The 23,246-nt window shown below is 38.6% G+C and overlaps 2 pseudogenes; both read right to left on the reverse strand.

Annotated features, from left to right (window-relative positions):
• The window catches only part of LOC137280733 (sulfotransferase 1A2-like), a 47,887-nt pseudogene extending 36,752 nt beyond the window's left edge, over positions 1-11,135 (reverse strand).
• Positions 11,136-12,827: 1,692 nt separating this feature from the next.
• LOC137282197 (sulfotransferase 1C2-like) overlaps positions 12,828-23,246 on the reverse strand; it is a 30,274-nt pseudogene continuing 19,855 nt past the window's right edge.

Raw genomic sequence — 23,246 nt, forward strand, 5'->3', positions numbered from 1 at the left:
CACGACGAGATCAGGGTTCTGGCCGAAGCAAAGCTGAACACAGTGAGTGAGCGAATTTCCACGGCACTCTCTGACAGTAAGATCTCAGAAGAGGAGTTTCGTTCAATCCTATCTGAACTCAAAAAATATAACGGAATGAAACAAGATATTCGATCCAAGTCTCGTAAGTCTGCTATCAGCGAGGACGAGAAAAAAAAGTACATAGAACAGGGGATACAAAAAGCCCAGCAAGCCTTTATTATAAACACCAAAGAGATCGTAGGCGGTTCACGTTAAACTGTTTCATCGATATAAACATGACATAGGCCGCCAACTTTTATAGTAGGGGTAATAGTAGCGGCCCAACCAAAGCCTTAGTTAGTAAATAAGGTGTTGTAGAGACTTTTTTAAAAAAAGTGTGATCCAGATAGGGCCCTAGTGAGGTATCTATACCAGCCGGGGGAACACGAGGGTGATAGCCGTAAGCGAGCCACCGATCCTATATGGTCAGTCAAAACTTACAACATAGATAAAGTGGATATGAAAGCCGACGAACCTAACTTGTACTACTTGAGGGATGGGCCGGGTAGGGGGTTTGTAAGAGAAGAATTATTGATCGTACCGTACGGCACAGTGTTACCTCCTACCAAGGCACAGTAATTACCGCCAACTTTTTTGTAGTAGGGGTAATAATAGCAAGAGCTAAGGGGCCCACCAACGTCTTATTTAGTAAATAAGACGTTGTAGAGACTTTTTGTGAAAGTGTTTTAAAACCCCCATTCCCTATACTACTTATGTGCAAGCATATTTTGCGATATGACACTAGTCAATACACCCTTACATTTGCTGGTTCAGTAAGAGTACGTTTATGTTGAATCTCACTATTTCTTACAGTCAACTGTTCTTCTGTAATGAATAGACATAAAACATTTCCAATAACGTTAACAAAATATTGTTAGGTTTAAAGTGTGCTCATACAACAGGTGGTAGATCAACAATTTGCACTCATAGTTGGATTCAAGGTGCATCTACATACTGAAACATCTTCAAACATCTACGGTATGAGGAAAACTAGACGTGGTAATGATCTGAGAATGATTTGGTTGGATTCATCCATCTGTTCATTCAAGTAGTTGTCAGTCTGTCTTCAAGGTACGTGTCATGGTGCGTACAACAATCTGAAGTCCATGGTTTTATACCATAATAACTTTAACACTACAATTCTTATCTCACTTCATCAACCAAGTCACATGCAGTGTCTGTTTCTTTAATGTGCGTTTATGAAGAATGAAGCGCTAAAATCCCTCATCAGCTCACAGAAGCTCACTCATGTTTTAAAACAGCTGTCAACAATCTCGTATTTTTGCCAAAATTCTAACACGGATTAAATTTCCTTGATTGATCTCCAAATGTACAAACACATATTGTGGAGTTAGTTTTATCAATTTGTTATAGAACCCCTGGAAGAGTGATCATCGTCCACAGTGATACATCTAACTTTAATAAAAAATGTGAAAACGAAATTGGATGCTCGCCAAAAGTATATTAAAAACATATTACTCACATCGTATTTCATAACTTCTCCGAAATTGTTGCAAGTTGTATAAATCTGTCATCGCTCGTCTCAATTTTAAATATCATGACACATAATAATGCATGAGTTTCCCTGTCACTGATTTCTGAATGACCTTGCCCCGGGAACGTTGCGGTTAATACATTTGATTTTGACGCTAATCTTTATCGTGTGACGTTCTTGACGTCATCGGCAAGAGGTTTGCCCAACAACTCGCGGATGTCGAGCCAGCGGATGAGTCATGAACGCCTAAATGTTTCCTAATCGTGTAATATAAAGACCATGAAATCGAGTAAATTCTGATAATGTTTATAGTTATCTTTGAAACATAATCGAGGCCAACAGATGTGACCATATGTGACCATATGCTTTTTCTCTTATACTCAGCATGTTGCAATTTCTGAAACGTTTCTTTGAACAAAATAAACAGTTTTGTGAATTATTGAATTCCCGGGAGACATCAAAGGAGAGGTGACTGCATCTTTTCTTCGTATATTTTGTCGAATCTCTCACTCTGTGCCACAGCGAAGAAGTTCTTCGTGTCCCCACATTCATCTGTCAAGAGAAATTAATTGTTTCTCGCTTTTCTTCTCTTGAGTGTGATATAAACCTCCAATCAGAAATGTCTGATTTAAAGGTTATAGAACAAACGAATGTTATTGGACGTGTGATAAGACTCACAATAGAGTAATACTGGAAAGTAAATCAATAACATTAGCACAGACTCTATTCCCCGCATCGGCCTTGTCAAAGTGACAAACTGCACAAGAAGTCTGACGTAATATAGCACTTTATGCTATACTGATCTGATTTTAGATCAGTTTTAAGAATTTAATTCAACCCGGTGTCTTTAAATCCTGTAAACCTGGTGAAACAACCCCTTGCTAACGATGTTCATGCAAGTATCGAACCTCATAGTTTCCATTAAGTCAGAAGCCCATTTAGTTGATCAGAGGTGACTGTGTTCGACCTTACTCGCTCCCAAACCGCCTTCGTCAGTTTCTCACTTTAAAACTATTGTCCCTCTTGAGTACCACTAGCTGCGCCCTTGTGACAGTATTCCATATCACATTCTAAACAAATGGTCCCCAATAACATTGTAGTCCAGGGTGATGCATCAGCTTGATGTGGATGACAACATTGGAAGGCAATTCAGGACAAAGCGTCCACACATACCATATTTGTGTTACCTTTCCTGAAGTATCCGCTCGTCCCGTCGTGCCATTTACAGTGATAGGTCTGATCTTTCATCGTCTCGCAAGGTTTTTTGAGATCCTGGAATGAGCAGGCTTCAGATATACCCCTCTATATTTTATCCGGTAAAGGGAGACCAAGGTATTCAGCCATTCTTTTTGTTTCTCTGGCACAATCCTGACACGAATCCCAAAATATCATGTTTTACACGTAAAATACTTTTGTCATACATGATGTACGTTTATATATTGTCTTCAATACATACAAAAATCACTCAGCAGATACTGGAAATTCTGTTTGTTCGTGTTTTGTTTGTTTTTTGTTTTTTTTGTTTTTTTTTGACAACTATTACTCAATAACAATACAGAACATACCACTTTCATTTCTTTATACCGCACAGTGAAGACATTCAGAGTGAGTGAGTGAGTGAGTTAACGTCATGTCGGGAATATCTCAGCCATATCGTCACGAAAACAGTTTATAATTATATATGAGTGAGTGAATGAGTGAGTTAAAATTTAACGTCACATCGGCAATATTTCAGCCATATCGTGACGAGAACAAACATGATTATAAAGAATATGTCTGTATTATAGAATACGTCTTCAAAATACGGTAAAACAACTAGAGTATCACAATTCGAACTTAAAACTAGCACATAAAGTTAAAACTAGCAGCACAATTTGGACAAGACATAATATAAAAATAGGCTAAAGATCACCAACAGCTGAGGGTAGATCACCACACTAGGGACCAAGGGGACTTACATTACTTTTTCTACTTGCATGGACCCTAGTTGGATTTACACCATACCCTCAGCCGCTGGCGATGATTGTAGGGAAATGTAGCCAAATTAAAATGACAAAAAATACTGCTTTTAAAGAATTGGTAAGTTTATATTTGACTTTGAAGGTTTGGGGACTTACGTACCCTCTCAGGGGGACAATAATTTTACGGTACTTTAACCCCCTTTGAGGTTACAGCCATTCACAATCGCAGTTGCTAATTCACACTACCATGTTCAAAATACGAATTTTCTATTTACAAAACATATTATTCAAAATTTATGGAATAATTCTATTTCCTTTAAAAATTCTATGATTAAATGATAATTAACATTAAAAAGATCCTTCATTGTTTTGACATTAAAATATTTATCCCTTGTGATGGCAAAATCAATACAGTCAAGCAAGATATGCTTTACTGAGATTCCTTCATCATAAGGGATACAAAACGGAGGATCCTCACCTTTAAGTAAATATTCATGAATGTATCTAGTATGGCCAATGCCACATCGCCGCATAATGACCTCCTCAAATCTGGACTGACAACCCAAGAAGGTGTAACCGATATAGGGTTTTATGGCATATAATTTATTTATGCCTACTTGAGTGTCCCACGTCTTCTGCATCAGATCCCTGATATAAGATCTTATTGTAGCTTTATAATCTGAGTATGGGATAAGAAGTGGTGTCACAGATTTGTTGAGTGCTGCCTTAGCAGCAAAATCGGCCATTGTGTTACCAGAGATTCCGACATGGCTTGGTAACCAACAAAAGACGACGTCGCACCGGCCAGTAGCAAGATCATTGTATAATTCGACGATTTCAATTACAAGTGGATGTTGAGAAGACAAATTTTTAATAGCCTGAAGACAAGAAAGAGAATCCGAAAATACTGTGTAATGGTTATATTTAGGTTGCTTATTAATATATTTAAGTGCCGTGAGTATGGCATTAGCTTCTGCCGTGAAAATAGAGCTATTGTCGGGTAATCGGGAAGATATTATTCTAGATCCAATAACAGTGGCACAAGCCACTGCATCACCATCCTTGGATCCATCTGTATATAAGAATTTGTATGCGTCATATTACTCGAAAGGAGTCGAGAAGGAGATATACCATCCAGATCAATGCCGGCAGCAGCAATCAATGATTTAGTTCGTACTCCAAGAGGCGGAACTAGAGAAGACGTTTTATTGTACAAATCCTCATAAAAAGGATTAAATACACAGTTATATGCAGGGTTAGACTTGGTAGAATATAGTTTTGTGATATATTGTAAGGATAGTTTTGTACGGCGATGTCTTAGAGATGGCTCATCAGCTTCTACATAAAGCCTTTCAACAGGAGAAGTTCGGAAAGATCCAAGACACAATCTAAGACCTTGGTGATGAACATAATCTAATAATTTAAGATTAGTTTTGCAGGCTCCACCATAAATGATGGAACCATAATCGAGTTTAGAACGGACGAGTGATCTGTATAAGTGGAGAAGGGTCGTTTGGTCCCCTCCCCACTTGGAGTTTGAAACAACCTTTAATAAATCAAGTGCCTTGAGACATTTAGCCCTCAGAGATTTAATATGAGGTAAGAAAGTAAGATGTTGATCAAATATCAATCCCAGAAATCTAGCTTCCTTTACAATTTTAATTGGAGTACCTGCAAGATGCAATTCTGGGTCTCTGTGTGGTTTTAGTTTTTGAAAATTTAAAACCGTTTTGTTCTGACCTTGGTCTTGATCGAACATGTCAGACATGGTGGAGCCCACACGTACCTGAAATTGCCTATCTGCTGAAAACTCAGATATAAATGGACACAAACGGCCTCTCAAACCCATTCCATGAAGATCTTTTAAAATTCCATACTTCCAGGTCGTATCATAAGCTTTTTCTAAATCGAAAAATATGGATACGGCATGTTGTTTTTTGATGATAGCATCCTTTACAAACGTTTCCAATCTAACCAAGTGGTCTATAGTACTTCTATTTTTTCTGAAACCACACTGAATATTTGTTATAAGATTATTTGTTTCAAGGTACCATATCAGTCGGTTATTGACCATTCTCTCTATGGTCTTACATAAACAGCTGGTAAGAGATACTGGCCTATAACTAGAAGGGTCTGTATGATCCCGGCCAGGTTTAGGTACAGGAATGACGACAGCATTCCGCAACGAAGAAGGAAAAGTCCCTGTAGTCCATATATGGTCAAAGATACATAATAACACTTCAAGACAAGTGTCAGGTAAATGTTTCAATAACTGATAATGAATATTATGACCCCCTGTTGCTGTATCAGGTGCTTGCCCTAAAGCAGTGCGCAATTCGTGTAAGGAGAAAAGTTCATTATAGTCCTCACCGTTATCAGAAGTGAAATTAAGTCTCTTTTCTTCTTCTTGGTCTTTAAATTTCTGAAATTTTGGTGTGTAGTTTGATGAGGAAGAGTGTTTAGCTAACGATTCTAACGAAGTTTGTTTGCGATATTTGCTGTATCTGTTAGTAATGTGTTACCCTCCTTCAGATGGTGAACATGAGATCCGGAACCTTTTCCTTTAATTTTTTGTATCATATTCCAAACTTTAGACACTGGAGTTCTAGAACTGAGTTTAGATACATACGTCTGCCAAGACTGGCGCTTCGATTGTTTGAAGATACGTCGGGCTTTAGCAATTGATATCTTGAATTTGTTTAAATTGTGGACTGTAGGGTGATTACGGAAATATCTTTCTGCCTTCCTCCTAGCTTTTCTAGCTAGTTTACAGTCGTCAGTATACCATGGTTTACGTATATGTGGATGTGTAGAGGATTTAGGAATAGTTTTATTTGCAATTGCCAGTAGTGCTTCTGAAAAGATTTCAGTCGGATCAGAAGTATTCGAAATCAATTCTGGTGTAATTTTACGTAGGCATAATGTCTCAAATGAAGACCAATTTGCCTTTGTAAAATTATATCTTGTCGAAGGTAGAATATCGGCTGGATGAATGAATGAAAGTATAGTTGGAAAGTGGTCACTTCCACAAAGGTCATGGTGAACTGACCATTCGAATTCGGTGAATAGTCTTGAATCTGTCAGTGACAAATCAAGTGAGGAATATGTGCCTGAGCAGGGTGTAGATATGTATTTGAATCATCATTAAAAATACATGTCATTATTGGTAATGAGCAGCGCAGTATAAAATTAGGTTCTGGCCATCGTCAAGGTCTATGACTTTGTCTGGGCTCCTTTCGAACTTCATCTGTTGACAGCCTGTATGTCAAGGCTGATGAACCATCTCTTGAGCAGCGTAGTATAAAATTAGCTTTACTGTATGTAACAAAACTATATTCCAATGAGTCCAACCATGCATATAAATCTGTTTTCAATGCTCTGTATGAGGATTTATACAATAAGAAATCTTCTCTTGTTCCGCCTCTTGGTTTCAGAATAAGACCACTTATTTCTGCTGCCAGCATTGAGTTAGATAATATAGCCCCTTCCCGTCTTCTTTCTCCTCCTCCTTGGCAATTGGTTAGGCCACAAGTGGACCTAACATTGACCACATTTAAACAATCAGAAACTAATGAATTACAATATAAAGAAGAATATAATCAATTAAAACATAAATATAGCAATTATAAATCCTTATTTACAGATAGGTCCAAGGACGGTGGCACAGTGGCTTGTGCCACTGTCATTGGATCCAGAACAATATCTTCTAGATTATACAGGATAACAGCTCTATTTTCACAACTGAAGCTAACGCCATATTAACCGCTCTTAAATATATTCAAAGACACCCTAAACAAAGACAGTAATAATCTTTTCAGACTTTCTTTCTTGCCTTCAGGCTATTAAAATATTTCTTGTAAACATCCACTTTTAATTTACATTATTGAATGGTATAATAATCTTGCCACTGGCCAATACGACATGATCTTCCTCGTTTTTCTGGTAACACAATGGCTGATCTTGCTGCTAAGGCAGCACTCAACAAACCTGTGACGCCACTTCTTATTCCTTATTCTGATTACAAAGCTAGCGTTAGGGCTTACACTCGTGATCTGATGCAGAAGAAGTGGGACACCCAAGTAGGTATAAATACACTACCTGAAATATAACCCTACATTGGTTGTACGTACGTGGGTTGTCAGTCCAGATTTGAAGAGGTCATTTTGCGACGATGTCATATTGGTCATACAAGATACACTCATGCATACACCTTTTAAAAGGTGAAGATTATCCGTTTTGCATCCCTTGTTATGAGCGAACAACGGTCAAGCATATCCTGCTTGACTGTGTTGAATTCTCCATCATAAGGGATAAATATTTCAATGCAAAAACACTTTCGGATCATTTTAACACAGTTAAAAGTCATTTAATTATTGGATTTTTATAAGAAATTGATTTCATAACTGAATTCTGATTATTATATTCTGTAGATAGTTGCATTTTGGTTAATGGTAGTTTAGATTAGTAACTTGAATTTTTAGTGACTGGACCCTCAAAGGGGGTTGAAGTACCGTAAAATTATTGTCCTCTGAGAGGGTACATGAGTCCCAAAACATTTTATGTACGATTAGACTTTCCACTGTTTAATCGTAGTATATGTGCATTTTTAATTTCTGGGTAGATGTGACTAAATTGCTAACATCTGAAGGAATGGTGTAAATCCAGCTAGGGTCCATGCCTGAAGCAAAGGTACTGTAAGTCCCCATGGTCCCTAGTATGGTGATCTCCCTTCACTTGTTGACAATCTATAGCTTGTTTTTTATAATGTGTTGTCAGAATAGTGATATTAGGTTTAACTTCCCACGCTATTTTATATTCTATTCGTGATATTCTAGTTGATATTCCATGACCATGTATTGTTTTATGCACTTATAACTAATCCGACATAATTAATTATTCATCGTTCTCAGTTGAACCCAAACCTGAAGTGAATCCATGTAGTATTGATATGAGGCTTGTTCAAAGAGATGAGTGCAACCAACGGTGACAGAAGTAAGAAACAATTATTATTAATAAGATAAATGCTCTAGAACTATTTTGTAATAATACGGGTATGTGTGAAAATTAGAAGAAAACTAAGGTTGTTGTATTTAGACAAGGGGGACCAGTTAAGGTCTTATGAGAGTGAGTGAGTTAAAATTTAACGTGACATCGGCAATACTTCAACCATATCGTGACGAGAACCATTAATATCATACACAATAGAAATAGGTCCACACGGGGGTTTTAACAGCTCTTATCGTTACACAGCACCCACCACTAGAAGTTGGCTGTTCACTGGTGCCAGGTCTTATGAGAAATGGTACTTCAAGGGAGATCCGATTGAAGTACTTTCATCCTATCGTTAGTTCGGTTTAACATACACTCCGACACCTGCCAGTATTAAGGCGCAAGCAGTACTAGCATCTCAGGCAATAAGACAATACTAGCAATAATGAATTCCATAGGAAAGTTGGTGATATTTCCTGTTCAGACCTCTTTAAGATATTCGATTCAATGGTTACTCCTATTTGATGTTATGGTTCAGAAGTCTGGGGACTATCTTGTTGTGAAACTATCGAATCTGTTCATCTTGTTTCTGCAAATATTTCCTTAAAGTCAACAAATCTGCTTCATCAAATGTGGTGTTAGGAGAATATGGTAGGTATCCACTACAGCGTGTGTACACAACAAAGGTTATTAAGTACTGGTGTCACTTATCATAGCTACCTAAAGATAGATTACCATAACAGTTCTACATGATGCTTAATGCACTTGATGAGTTTGGGAGAATTACATGGGCTAGTAAGGTAAGGTTAAACATTTACTATTTCACTTTGGTTTTCGTAACGCGTGGCTGCGCCAGTGTTGGAAATCCCACGACTTTCATATAAATGTTCACACAACGGTTGTGTGATCATTTTACAGCAGGTATTGCACTCCTCTCTGCAGTTTGCATCTAAATGTTAACTCTAAAAATCGTACATATCTTTGTGGGATGTTGAAAAGTACTTATGTTCTTATTTACCTCTTCATGTAAGAAGTGCTATTTCCAGATAGAAACGGGAAGATACACTAATACTGATAGACAGCTAAGGTTCTGTAGCTACTGCCAAAAAGTATAATGTAAATGCCATTGAGAATGAATATCATATTTTGCTGGAATGCACGCTATAGGCAGATATTCGGAAAGAGCCATATTATTAATACATTCACCCTAAAGAAACCACACAACCTTATGCCTCTTGTTAGCATTCTGAAAGATTCCAACACAAACACTCTATATAATGTTGGACATTTCCTCAATCATGCTGAGAAGAGGGTCAACTGAAAATATGCTCAGTGACTGAAATTGAAATATGTGTGTATTTTGGGCGTCAGGCCTCTATACTGAATAAAGTGTCTGTCTGTCTATTGTTATTGTAAGGCAAAAACACAATTTACCAAAATATATACTGTATTGGATAAATATGAGACTACAAGCCTTTATGGTAATTAACGCGAGAAGGTCCAGCATCCATGTTCTCCATTCTGTCTTAAGACGCAAGCTGCTATTATGATGATATGGTGCTCAATGCTCAGACAGAAACTTCAGGATTAAACCCTATTATTACATGCTGAACAATCACAAATACGGGGCCATGTACATATGTAAGAGTTACCCGAGTAGGAGATGAGTGTGGATAATTCGAGGTGATTCCATCTTCTCCAGTTCTTCTTCGGTCCTGTTTTCTAGATAGGCTCAATTCAGCCAGTGTTTGGTGTTTTCATCCTTGCCGGCTACTACCATGTTAAGGATCTCACACGTCCAGGGAGAACCTTGTGGATAGACATAGTGAGTGAGTTTAGTTTTACGCCGCACTCAACAATACTCCAGCTATATGGTGGCGGTCTGTAAATAACCGAGTCTGGACAAGACTTCCCAGTGATCAACAGCATGAGCATCGATCTACACAACTGGGAAACGATGACATGTGCGACCAAATTTAGCGAGCCTAACCCCGACCCATTAGTCGCCTCTTTATGGCAATCATGGGATGCTAAAGGCCTATTCTACACCGGACATTCACGGGTCTCACAGACATAGGAAAGAAGATGGTAAATGACATATTCGTGCGTGTCGCTTTTTGAAACTCTTGCAATGAACACGCTTATATACTATTTGTTCTCATGTGTTTCCAGAAAGATAGTCTCCTGGTCCCTCGTATGGTGGTGTAGCTTCGGGTGCTGGTGATCTATAGTTTGTTTCAGACGAATTTACACAATTGAATTACTCGTGTCAAGATAATTATTTACTGCTAAAGGTCACCAAAGTCATTCTTATCTTATCTGTGCAGACCTGGACACTGAAGAGAGAAAGTATTTATCTTATGACGTACCAGATTTTGGATATGTACACAGGAAGATATCGTTCTTCCTGATGGCGAACGCTTTCGCCCTTTTTATCTAGTCAACCATAAACTTTGCTTGCACCAAACCGTCATGGACTACTAATTCGAAATTGAACCCAGACGCCATGGCGTTTTCTGTAGGGGCTGACTTCTCCACTGTTGATAGACATCGAGGGTCTATTACATCTTTCAAACTATGGAGAAGATTATTAGTAGGTTCAATACCAACTTCCAGGCTGTCTTCGGCATAATTATATGTACACAGTATAGGATTATGCCTTGCACAGTGGAGGAAAGGTTGCAAACCTAAACGTGTCATATCTTTATACTGTACGCTTTGAAAATAGCGTCCTTAACAGACACGTATTTACGTACATCATCACTCCTAAATGTATGTTACAGGTTACAGAAAAGAAAGTCTTTGGACAGTTTAGTCCATTTACTCACTGCTTGTTGTCACTGACTTTCAACTTTAAACTATCCTCTTTGTTTGAAAAGTAGCCTCCAACAGCTCTGCTTGTATGCCTCCACAACGACAGTCGTGTATGTGAACTAACTGGAATATGCATGAAAAAAGTGCATATAATATATTTCAATGAAGACGCTATGTGTATATATTATATTTCAACGAAGACGCCATGTGTATATAACATATTTCAACGAAGACGCTATGTATATGTAATATATTCCAACGAAGACCGTATGTGTATATAACATATTTCAACGAAGACGCTATGTGTATATAATATATTTCAACGAAGATGCTATGTGTATATAACATATTTCAACGAAGACGCTATGTGCATATAATATATTTCAACGAAGATGCTATGTGTATATATCATATTTCAACGAAGACGCTATGTGCATATAATATATTCCAATGAAGACGCTATGTGCATATGATACATTTCAATGAAGACGCTATGTCTATATAATATATTTCAACGAAGACGCTGTGTGCATATGATATACTAGTATTTCACTGAAGACGCTATGTGCATATGATATACTAGTATTTCAATGAAGACGTTATGTGCATATAGTATATTTCAACGAAGACGCTATGTGTATATGATATATTTCAACGAAGACGCTATGTGTATATGATATATTTCAATGAAGACGCTATGTGCATATGATATATTTCAACGAAGACGCTATGTGCATATGATATACTAGTATTTCACTGAAGACGCTATGTGCATATAGTATATTTCAACGAAGACGCTATGTATATGTGATATATTTCACTGAAGACGCTATGTGCATATGATACACTAGTATTTCAATGAAGACGCTATGTCTATATAATATATTTCAACGAAGACGCTATGTGTACATGATATATTTCAATGAAGACGCTATGTACATATAATATATTCCAACGAAGACGCTATGAGTGTATAATATATTTCATACTCATGGCGTCTTGTTGTTGGATGACGAAATATAATGTGGATGTTAAATCACAAGAATACCTCTTTTCTTCTGACAATGGCCGCTTTAACTAAACAAACACAGAAGGTGGAATTAGACTTTTCGAAGTGTTATTTATTTCAGCATCATAATGGTTGTCGCTTATATTTACCGTTATCTCCACTACTCTCTCTCTCTCTGCCCCCCCCCCCCCCTCTCTCTCTCTCTCTCTCTTGCTGTGCCACGGACGCTTCGACATGCACATATAGTCGGCAGTGATTGTAGCCAATTCTCTCTGGGTGCACGTAAGGCATACTTTGAATGAAACACAGGCATTTTCGAAGTCAGCATTATCTTGATTCAAGGTTTTCGATTCAATTCATTTCGATTAAACCATTAAACAATCATGATCCCAAGTGTTCAAAATAAAGTGACAAATGTTGACCTTCCTTTTATACTGAAAGTGGAGAAAGTGTAACTTTCTACATCTAATGCTCCAACTAACCATTTCGAAAATTCATTTCAGTATGGGAACGACTTGTTCACCTTTGCTTCATATATTTTTGCGAACGTCTCGCTTTGGGCAACAGTAAAATAGTTCTTCCAATCACCAGTCTTTCCTGAAAAGTAAAAGAAAACAGCCTATCTTCATATGGCAAACTTTTGATGCATAAAGATTGTGATTTGCTTCCTCGCATTCAAAATACACATAATAATTGCATGAACAAAAAATGAATTTCAAATTCCTACAAAGATGGATGTCTTTGGTTAATATACTAGCAAGGGCTTAATTTCGTTACGCTACAAACAATCCACAGACGAGCTGGCCTTAGTAATCTTGTTGTGGGCGAACATACACAGAAACCCTCAACTGCAATGTGACGTATTTGAAATTTATGTTTCACTATTTCAACACACATCCGACCATTTAGAACTTGGTCCAATGAAACGAATACCGTGTGCAATCCCTTTCATGACATAGTGCTCACTGGCCCTCTACCTTCTAAGGTGAATGTGGTTGGATGAAAAGAGTGAATTTCAGGGTTTTCTCTAAAGCACCTCATACTGAACCCAGTGCAGTTCCCGTACAAATTTCAATAACGTATACAAATCAAGAACAATATGCAGTTAACACGTATAGCCTCCTCAAGGATACCCGTGAAGATCCTTGTTAGAATTGATTTTCATTTGTCCAGTGTTGTTGTGCGAGGCGACTGTCGTGACAGGTTGGTCAGGTTCGCTGACTTGATTGACATATGTCATAGCATCCCAATTGCGTACATCGATGTTGCTCACTGGACAGTTTGATTATTTACAGACAGCCACGACCCATGAGTATCCAGGTTAGAATTGAATATTAAGTAACCCATGCTTGTTGTAAGAGGCGACTAGAGGGATTGAGTGAACTGGCTCGCTGACTTAGTTGGCACGTGTCAAGGTTTCCTAATTGCACATATCAGTGCACATGCTGTTGGTCAGTCGACAGACTCGTCGAAACTCGATTATTTTCAGACCAGGACCACATGATGGAATATTTCTGAGTGTGGCGTAAAACTAAACTCACTCACTCCACAATTGACGAGTCGCTCAGTGCCTCCTCATGACTTCACTCACATCTTCACTCACATCGTCAACGTTCAACAAATAAAGTGGCTCTCATTTTGCCTGCAACATAGTAATCACCTTTTCTGAAGTATCTACTAGTCCCAGGTTGCCACTGGAAGTGGTATGTCTGATCCTTGAGCTTCTCGTTGGCGTGTTTCAGGTTGCTGAAGGAACACGCCTCTGCTATTTCCACATACGACTTCTCAGACAGGGGGCGGTCAAGGTATTCAGACATTCTTGTTATCTCGTTCACACAATTCTTTCAGCATAAAATATGTTTTGACAATTACACGGTGCATTCCCATATCGCTCCCATTTGAGCAGAATATTATTAGATAGTGTTAGTAAAACGACTAGCATCATGGTGTTATTACAGATATAGTTTAGGCTCACTGACAGTGCTGTCACATCCATTGAAAACCTTAAATGGTGAACCACTATCTCATGGATTGATACAATGTTCCAAGCGTTCAGACTTCAAGGACATACCATGAAACCAGGTCTTGAGAATAGCCAGGCTGTGCGATTAATGTGGTCGCTTCGTAACGTCAAACTAGATGTCACATTTTATCTCTGGTACATTTGAGCACGTTTCACCGTCCAAGAAAGTATTAGCATCACACAACTGTTTCAAGTCACATGTAATAAGGGTTATACACTTGTATTCGTTCGTAGCTCTACTCGGTAAACAATTCGTATGATGATAAAAACTATCACGACTATTCTATAACCAGTTTCTATAGTTAGTTGAGTCAAAAGGACACGTCTCATATTGATCTTTCAAAATGCCAAAAAAATAAATAAATAAATAAATAGATATGTTTGATGTTACTTCTTACCCCGGCACTCACCTGTTTCATATCCTTATAATGGACTTGAAATATATTGTATTGTTCAGCAGTTTTCAACCAATCACGAATGTAATCAAATATCGACGGAGCTGAAAGGAAACAGCGCATGCTAGAAGAGTTGTTAGTGACAAAAGTAGATATAAATTTCATTCTACAGCACAGACAATAGAAACTGTGTCAAAACAATGCTAAAACAATGCGGTAATTAGCTAAAACAATAGCCCATGACCCACATCCCTCATCCCTCATCCCTCATTTCGTGCTCCAATTAGCAAAGACAATGAAACCAGTGACCGTAAATCCCCCATCCCTCATTTATCCCTCATCCCTCATCCCTCATTTGGCCCACATTTCATCCCAAAAATAGCTACACGTGACAGTCATTATCTAAACATATCAATTTCATTAAGCCTAGTGATACATAATATCACCATGGTGAAAAGAAGTTAATGACGTTTAAGGAGAAATGATCAATGCATGTTTCACGCTATAGTTGATGGTTATTTGTTACAAAACGATTGGAATGCTGTCTATTCAAATAAGTTGTTTATACAGAACAGTCACGACAGGGTGGAATGACCGGTTGATACCCAGTGCACGGTGTACTCTGTAATATAGAACAACCATGAAAGGTGTCATGTGACTGGTTATCTTGGCGACGTCTCGACAGTGTCTTTATGATCTAGCGTTTTTTAATCAAGTCACATACAAACCCTAACCCATCGCGATCCCATTTCATGCGTTGTAATGAAACTTAATCAGCAGCAAGAGAAACGCTGTGTCATGCTCATGCACCACTTTTTCCGCCATTGCCCATTGTGTAAAAAAGTGCTGACAAGTAGGTTTGATTTGTAGGTCAAGATGGTTTGATCTGTAGGTCAAGATGGGTTTGCTTTAAATCACTGTTTATTTAACTGAGATGTGCAAGACCCTCCCTGCTATGTTTTCAAATTCAGTAGAATTAGTGATGAAAAGAAATTGTTAGCAGCAGACAGCTCGTTTTCCACATTTAAGAGTCTGCTAATTCGTTTACGTCTTAAAACGCACCACCGCTCGCAACAGCTTTAGTTGGAATATTTCACGTAATGCCTGTTCGCGTTTCATTTAATGCTCAAAGAACAGAGTACGAACTTAAAATTATAAAGAGTACTAACGCTTCTGATTCAGTTACTTTGTAACACTTTACCGAATCTAAAATGTCTGTTATGTGATGTGTATCCTCAATGTTTCCACTCTTAATGAAATTCGTTATGATGCTGTAACAAGTGATAGATCGTTAGATAGAATCGTTAGAACGTACCTCGACTTTACACAAACGTGAGAGTGAATTCACTAGCAAAGTGGGAGAGATTTTGATGCAAACATTACATGTTAAACCATGTGATTAGCTATATAGTGTTCTGTTGAAAAGTTGCAGAACCTAACGCGCAGGTACCTTGTAACTTTGATCATCATCTATGTTACCACAATCACGTATTAACTATCATGTGATTACTTTATCTGATTGATAAGTGCTTTATAATTCTGTTCGTGCGATCGCCTTGATTAACGACGGTATTCACAAAATGATACATGTTGATAGGTGTACTGATAATGACCTTGTATCCTATTGTAGGCGACTACGAATTTTATGAGAACCAGAAATTCACAAAAAGTGTTCTTACCTACATCATAGTGTTGGATAAATTATTACTAAGATGTGAGAAGTACAAGTTTTAAAATACGTTATTATCACTGCGCTGTTAGTATCATGATGGGTGGTAGATATTCTATGAGGCAATCTAAATGGACACATGAATGGCGGTGCTTGCACAATGTTTCTCACCAACGGGAACACGTGCTTACCCGCTCACTGAGTTTGTTTAGTTAGTCTTGAATATATGCGTGAGGCGAGTTCATTCTAGTAAGCATATCGTCTTGAATGAAAAGCGGTGAAGGTAGACGACGGGTGATAGGTTAGGTTACACCTGTAGCTCTGGCCTGACTTTAATCATATTGTTCGCTCGACAACCGGGTTCATTCCGGTTAAAGCGGCGAGCTGGTGATAGTGATCTGAAACGTTCCTCCGGCTTCGTTAGTTATGAATGAATTTACGCATATGTTCACCAAAACCAGCTTCTCACAATGCGGTGTCTAATAAATTTATATAGATTACTGTCTTGAGTAAGTCACATTTTTTGTCTTAAACAGTTTATATAATTGTGTGTGTAAAGTCTAATTATAGCAAGAAGGGGTTTTTTTCAAATTATTTGCAAATCCGATTTAGAACACACTGATATACAGTGCGACGTCACTACCACTCGTCCACTCACGCCCCTTCTCATGTAATGATGTAGTACTCCTACCGTAAAGTTACTTAACATTACTTATGTTAAAAACCGTTACACACATGAGTTCTTCTTACAAATTTTATTATTTCAGAAGTGGTACGAGTCTGCACAACCACGTTGTCGCTGATTGTGCTGAATGTATGATTGTGCTGAGTGTATTCGCAATCGATGTGGCTGTCTTGATCCGTACCATAGGAGATGATAATATCCCTTGTAGTCTGTCTCACAGCCCCCGAACCATATTATTTCCCAAACACCATAGCCCTAGCTGCAGCGCTCAAGCCCTATAATCTCTGGTCTTCCTGATGCTCCTTTTGAATTTGAATGTGTTTGTGTGTTACTATCAAAATGATATGTATTCAGAAACTAAGCGTTAGTCTACATTTCCTGTTGCTGTCAGAAGGTATCAAGGGATCCTCTTGATGCAGTGACACAGTGTCAGGCACGGGTCCCCTACGCTTTCCCCACAACACCAGCAAACAACGTCCTTGTAATAAGACACGTACCACACTGAACGCGGGGTGAGGTTTGGTCGTCAGGAATGAAAAGGAATTATTAATTTAATAAAACGAATAATTACTTTGAAAAGTCTTGTTCTTATTCTTTGTTGGACTTTCACCCATAGTCTAGCAGTGTCGACTTCTCACTCTGTGTGCGCGCATGTGGTTCGATGGCTTGTGTGTGTGTGTGTGTCTGTGTGTGTGTGTGTGCGCGTGTGTGTGTGTGCGCGCGCGTGAGTGTCCATGTGAATCCGCGCATATACAAGAATATCAGTCAAGACAACATCATGAGTGATGGTGAGCAGTACATATGAGCGACACACCCCTCTATCATTTCCAAAACACGTTGTATCAACGTCCCTGCATGTACCGAGCAACCACGTTGTACTGTTGAAAAACAGAAGCGAAGTAATCGTGACACTTTTTCAAAACGTGGCGACCCCAGCCGCATCCCTCTTCCGATACAAGACATGAGAAATAGCAAGCAACATAGCGCACTTACACGGTATAAAAAGGATAAGGTTATGCACGACCGGAAACACACTTCAACAGTCCGTCAAAGACTAGAGACAGTCAAGACTCGACTTCTTCAAGCGAACGTACAAGCAACAGAGAAGTGAGTAACAATCAGAATACTTAGTCTTTGGCCTTTTTTGTGCATCATTTTTTAAAACATTGTTCGAAACGTTTTATCATAACTTTAATTATTTCAGATAAACAAAGAAGTTGGCGCAGAAAAAAGCATGCAATAGTGAATCGTATTCAAATTTTATAGTAGGTGAATAACAACAAATAACACAATGTCTGAGCAAACTACATGTCCTGTCTTCCAATGTGAAATTTGCAGACATTGTTTCAAACAGAAATGTCATTTGTTAAGACATCAGAGACATTGTGAACGAGTGGGCATATTGTTTACCTGCAACCATTGCCATCGATCGTTTAATCGGCAAGACAATTTAAAACGTCATGTCAAAAGTTGTTCCGAAAATGTTGTTTATTGTCGTCAATGTCCACACTGCTTTGAAAGGTTTAACAGCAAATTCGGTTATCAACGACATTCATGTAACTGTAAAACATCTGCTCCTGATGAACATATTTGTCAAACGTATCATCAATCTTTCCCAACCTCTAAAGCATTAAGAATGCACACACATAAAACTGACAATGACATGTCGGGTGGTGGCAGAGGTAAACGTAGACAAAGGGCTAAAACGGCTACGCTATCTGTCCCTCCTCCTCCCCCACCTAACGCCCCTCCCGCCACCAATATCGCCTCACGTCCATGTTCAAGCCACTCCCTACAGGGAGATGTTAGAGACTATGACTTTGACGGACGGAATAGCACGGACCCACTGAATTTCATGATTAGTGAACAAAGTCAGGTAATTGATACAATTGAGGATGAAATTCGTGAGAAAAAAGCCGTAAAATGGGGGTTGTGTCTCCATATTAGAATGGCCAAACCTAAGTCGGGAAGATGAGAGCACAAGTTACCATGAGGCTTATTTCAGAAGTGTCATGACTATAGCTACAGAGGGTAGTGACTTAAATGAACAGTATCTTGAAGCCGTACACAAGATGCTTCAGACGCTGGATGATTATGAGGGGGTTCATTCTGGTTTGAATATCTCCGCCGTCGTACTTTTGAAACTCACTGTGGTAAAGTTTGAACCTTTCAAAGGTGGTAGTTATATTCCACTACCACAAACTCTTGTCAAGAAATCCAAAAGTATTATCAACATAAAAAATGGCGATAATCTTTGTTTTGCTTACAGCATTTTAGCAAAACTGTTTCCGGCTTCTCATAACAAAGAACGCGAGGGAAATTATCGTCCTTATTTAAACCGTTTGAATTTAGAAGGATTCACCTTTCCCATGACTTTAAAACAAATTCCTCGATTTGAAGAAGCCAATGAGTTGAGTATCAACGTGTATGGGTTTGAAGATAATACTTTGTATCCCATGTACATCAGTAATAGGCTGGATGCAGATGAAAACAGGAAGATTGATTTGTTGTTGCTTTCACAAGAAAGTGAGTCGGATGATTTTGAAGGCTTCCTAGGGTTAGAAGAACATGAACGCATGGACGTAGACGTTAAACCAAATACACATTACTGTCTCATTACCAGTTTAAGTGGGTTAGTCAGAAACAAGCAACGTAATAACCACACTCAGTTCATCTGTCGCAAATGTCTTTGGTGTTATACATCACAACAATGTCTGGATAAGCATAAAGACTACTGTTATGACAAAGCACAAAGAGTCGTTATGCCTAGTCCAGAGGATGCGGTGTATCAGTTTAGATTACGTTCTCAAAGCAAAACAGAACGAGCCAAGTTTGTTATCGTGGCTGATTTTGAGTCCTTGCTCATTCCAGAAAGCAGCCCGGGTAGTTCACGACTGAATAAACATGTACCTTGTGCTTATGCTTACAAAGTGGTGTGCACGGAGGAACGGTATTCGAAACCTGTACAAACCTATGTAGGAGAACAGGCAGCTGAGCATTTTATTGAAAGTATTTTAAGGGAATATGACAGCATCCAGACATTGTTGGATTCTATCAAACCCATGCAGCTCACTGTCCAAGATAAGATGACCATCGCCAATGCTACTCATTGTGGTTTGTGTAGTGAACTGTTAGGTACTGATCGAGTGTTAGACCACGATCACCTGACAGGACGTTTTCGACACGTTTTGCATAATCGATGTAACCTGAATTTTCAGTTACGCAAGAAAGTGGTGGTCATGCTTCATAACTCTGAACGTTATGATTCTCACTTGATACTGGAAGTAGCACAACACTTTGGTGACAGAGACATTACAGTCATCCCTCACAACTCAGAACAGTTTCTATCGTTTACAGTGGATAACAATTTGGTCTTTTTGGATAGTTACAAATTTCTGCAAAGTTCCTTAGATGCACTGACACAAAAGCAACTGAACAAAGGCGTGGATTCATTTGTCTATTTGAAAGAACACTTCCCCCATCATGGAAACATGTTAACAAGGAAACTTCCCTTTCCTTATGAATACATGGATGACTGGGGAAAACTGAATGAGACTTGTTTACCTTCTCAAGCATCCTTCTTCAGTTCTTTGTCTGATGAAAATATTAGTCAGGAAGACTATACATTTGTTCATGAATTATGGAAGGAGTTTGACTGTGAAACCATGAGCGACTTTGTCCGGTTGTATGTGAGTGTTGATGTGCTGCTATTAACCGACATCATAGAGACCTTCAGAACAGGGTGTTTGACTGACTATGGTCTTGACATTTGTCATTATTACTCCATGCCAGGTTTTGTCTGGATGCTGCTATGAAAATCACAGATGCCAAACTTGATCTGTTCACTGATGTCGACACTTACAATTTCATTGAAAATTCCATTCGTGGTGGGGTGTCTATGATTAGTAAGAAATATGCAGTTGCTAACAATTATCACCTATCGGGTTTTGATCCACTGAAAGACACCTCCTTTCTTCTCTACTTTGATCTTAACTCTCTGTATGCAACAGTCATGCTACAACCGCTCCCCATTGGAAACTATCGCTTCATCAGTTCTGAAGAGTATGACAGCATTGACTGGACAGCTGTCGATACAGAAGGAGATACAGGTTACATCCTTGAAGTCGATTTGTTGTATCCCAAACACTTACACAAAGCTCATGCTGCTTTTCCCATGGCTCCTACACATGATGACATTCCCTATGATGAGTTTTCACCTGCTCACCAGAAACTGTTAACTCATTTCAACCCACTCACAAAATCGTTGCGTAAAGGTTCAAAGAAATCATCCGGTAAAAAACTGTTCACTACTCTAAAAGATCGTTCCCACTACGTGGTTCACTTCAAAACGTTACAGCTGTACCTGAGACATGGATTGATATGTACAAAAATACACAGGGTGTTAAAATTTAGACAAGGAGCATGGTTGAAACCTTACATCGATCTTAATTTGAGTAACCGCAAAAATGCCAAGGATGACTGTGATAAAGATCGTTATAAACTCATGAACAACTGTGTGTTTGGACGGTTCTGCATGAATAAACGAAAGCATAAAACAGTTCAGTTGGTAACACAGAGATCTAAACTTCGAAAATGTGCAGCTAAAGGTAACTTCAAACAGGTCAAAATGTTTTCAGAAGACGTGACTGCAGTAGAGTTGGAGAAATTATCTGTACATTTAGATGAACCCATTGCTGTTGGCTTCACCATCTTGGATTTAGCCAAATATGAAATTTACACTTTCTATTATGATGTCATGCAAATGCAGTATGGGCCAGAAAGACTTGACCTTTTGATGACGGACACGGACAGTTTGTTTATGCATGTACATGCACCTTCACATGAACCCCTTTTGGATCCTTATGTGTTCGTGAAATACAATCAACATTTGTTTGACACTTCCAACTATGCACCTGATGATCCAAAAGGGTTATACTCGGATGAAAATCGCAAGGTAACTGGTAAAATGAAGGATGAAGCAGGCGGGAGCATCATATTAGAGTTTGTGGGACTAAAAAGCAAAATGTACTCTTTTCTGATGCAAAAATCTAAAAACGTCATCGAAAAAAGACAGCTAAAGGCATTAAGAAATCTGTCATCAAGAAATTTCTCAGACATGATATGTATAAACAATCATTATTTGAACAGAAGAGGTTCAGTTGTTCCTTTCACTTGATTCGATCATACAATAACACTTTGTACACTGAGAGACAAAACAAAGTGGCATTGACACCAGTTGACGACAAGAGGTATCTGTTAGATGATGCTGTTCACAGCGTTCCATATGGATATTCACCAATCTAAAAAAAATTGTATACATTCACTATGTATGTGAAGACATCTTTCCACAAGAAAACAATGCTCAACAGGTATGTGCTTCCTTTACGCATTTGCCATGTATGGAGTCCTTTACTCATTCACCATATATTGCTTCCTTTACTCATTCATTATATATAATTTATCTAATTATATATATATTGCTCCTTTTATCTAACTATTTATCTAATCATTAATTTATTTTCAGCGTCAAAATGAATGTTCAGAGATATGTGTACAGACTGATCGGTGCCAATGGTGAAACGCTGCGTGAAGGACAAACCTTAAGAAGAACACGAATGGCTGCTTATGAAGCAGCACAGAGGGTTCTGCAGCGGCTCATGGAACAGGGTGTGATCCCTGCTAACACTGTATATCCTGTGGAAGTGCGTGAAATTAACACCACAAGGCGGTCTCTTGAGCGTGCACGTGACTTGAGACACCATCGTCAAATGTTCGAGTCTATTCTCAAAACGCTCTACCTGAATGAACTCCAGACAAAAATCACCAAATTGTGTGAAGACGATTGCTATGGATGTGAAACTGGTCATCCGTTTCAAATCAATCACCAGTGTGTGATGCTGAATAGTGATGAAAAGGTGGAGCGCTATTTTGAAGAAGCTCTGAGTGGAATATCTCATCAAAACATGTTAGAAAGTGCACGTCATCAACGTACACAACTCAGACTAGACTTCCATGATAGATACACCGACTGGTATGACAACATTAACAGTTTGAACGCTGGTTTGCTTTCCAACACAGGAAAAGAGAAACTGCTGATGCTGACCAAACTCAACATGCATTTACGATAAACAACAAGACCAACTAGT

This window comes from Haliotis asinina, chromosome 4 (assembly GCF_037392515.1).
Source record: "Haliotis asinina isolate JCU_RB_2024 chromosome 4, JCU_Hal_asi_v2, whole genome shotgun sequence".
Taxonomy (NCBI): domain Eukaryota; kingdom Metazoa; phylum Mollusca; class Gastropoda; order Lepetellida; family Haliotidae; genus Haliotis; species Haliotis asinina.